Consider the following 2,273-nt stretch of genomic DNA (forward strand, 5'->3'; position numbering starts at 1 on the left):
CCTGCCCAGCCCTGCCCAGCCCTGCCCAGCCCTGCCCAGCCCTGCCCAGCCCTGCCCAGCCCTGCGGGCTGCGCTCCCTTGGCGTAGCCAAACCACTCGGGCAGGCGAGAGTTCGCAAACCCGCTCGCTGCCAGGACTGTCGATCTTGTGGCCGGTGCAGAGCTGAGCACGTCTTCTGACCTGAGCAGCTGGGAAATAATGGTAACATCCACAGCCATTCATGGCTTTTGCAGTCTAACACATCTCAGGCTGCTGTGCATTCAGCCTTTGGCTTTCCTAAAAGTCCTGCACTGACTGGAATGGCACTCATTCCAGCATCACGTTGCCCCAAGCCAGAGAACAGCACTCAAACAAGTGATGCGATATTGTGTTTCCCATTTTTCATCAGCATGCAGCTTTGCTGCTTATGCAGCCTGCTGGGAATAAAGGAAATGATTTTGCAGGAAGCACAAGTGTGGTAATTATGATTGTTATTATTAAGTTTTTTCTTTTATTGTAAGGGAGGTTATATAGATGAAATCCGTGAACAGCATTTTACAGTTGGAGACTACCTTTCTCAGTGAGATCACATCGCTCTTTACTGTGAGTGTATAATTTCTGACATAAAGACAATGAAGCAGGAGTTAGACAGGTTGTCCAGTGCCCCACAGCAAACCTTTTTGCCTCATTTATAAAGAGTTACAGGGAACTCTGGGTCAATGCTGAGAAAGCTGATTTGTTTGTCATCTACCTTTGCCTGCAAAGTCTTGTCCTTAATCATCAACACTTCAAAAATACCACCTCTGGGTTCAGTGATACACTTACTAATTGGACAGGCGCACATTGATGCTGTTGTGGGAACAATTTTGCTTGAGGAGTGCTTCACGTGTTGGAGGTGAGAAAACCTTCACATTGCTTTTAAAATTGTAACAGAAGATTTCTCTATTTGTCTTCCTCAGAATTGGAATTAGCCAACAAGATGAGCTGGACAGTTTTAGGACATCCTCAGGGAAGTCTGATTTTTCTCTGTCAGCTGTGCTCCCCAGAGATATGCCATGAATTGAGCACCAGACGTGCTGGAACAGCTCTTGTTGACTTTGCAGTGCCTCATCCTCACTGGTTTTGGCCTTTAGAGACGGAGCCCAAACAGAGCCGTGAGTCAAGCAGAAAAGCTGGTGGCAGGACTCTGCACAGCTGATTTTGGGTGACAGTGCAGCTGCCTGCTGGGGTGGGCTGGACTGACTCACTGGTAGAAGTGAGGAACACAAATGTGGGAGGAATAAGAGTCCATCTGGGATCTGAATGAGAGTGGGACTAAGGGAAAAAGTCTGACTGGGGAGAAGGGCCAATTTTTGGTGGATCTGAGGACTGTTTAATTTCAAACCATCCTTTCAAGTTTTTTAGGTAATTACAACTCAAGTGCATTGTTTAGGAGATGGAGGAGTGATCCTGGAAATAGTTGAATATTTAAAGCACTGCTTTTGTTAGTACGGCTGAAAAACACCCACTTGTCAGAAACTTGGATGCTAAGAATTTACTTACATAAAGCAAAGAATATATAAGGTGATTTATTGTAACTAGGAAGTTTTCACCTGCTCATTTTGAAAAGTCACAAAATCCAGTAAGGGTCCAGTTCAATAGAGTGCTGCACATAAGAGCAGGTGTGTGGAAGCCGCCCCACTGAGGTCATTTGGACAAACGTTTTTGCAAGAGTAGGGCCTAACTATGTATCAATTATTTTGCTAGTAAGATCAGGATTTTTATTACTGTGACTCTGGAGCATTGTTGCTGCTGCCTTTGCCAGTGGAATTAAATTTCTCTCCTACTGATGAGGTCTTTCAGTGGACCTGGCAATATAAATTACAAATGCATTCCTTTACTCATGAAGGCTGGTTTTCTTCTGCTGAAAGCACTGTTAACGCAGAAAATACAAAAATTCAGGTCTCTTCTCACTGCTTTTAACATAATGCCTGGTAGAGAAATGGAGGTGCACTTCGGTCTCACAGTCATTTTCCCTGACGGCTTCAGTTCACTAAATCCTGCCACCAGGAGCTATAGCTGGGCAGGAATAGTTGGCAAATCCACTCTCCTATCTCTTGCTCTCTGTCAGACATCACAGATGCCCCATGGCAGATGTGACTTAGATTTATCTGAACTAATTTTTTTTGTGCAGAAGGTCAGAACACACAGCACAAACTCGGGAGATGCAGCAGCAAAGAGTCAGGGCATAAATATCTGGTAGAAAGAATGGAAACAATCTGCACACTTCAAAAGCTGTAGTTGTGACCGAACTA

This window comes from Corvus brachyrhynchos, unplaced genomic scaffold (assembly GCF_000691975.1).
Source record: "Corvus brachyrhynchos isolate BGI_N302 unplaced genomic scaffold, ASM69197v1 scaffold5, whole genome shotgun sequence".
Lineage (NCBI taxonomy): Eukaryota > Metazoa > Chordata > Aves > Passeriformes > Corvidae > Corvus > Corvus brachyrhynchos.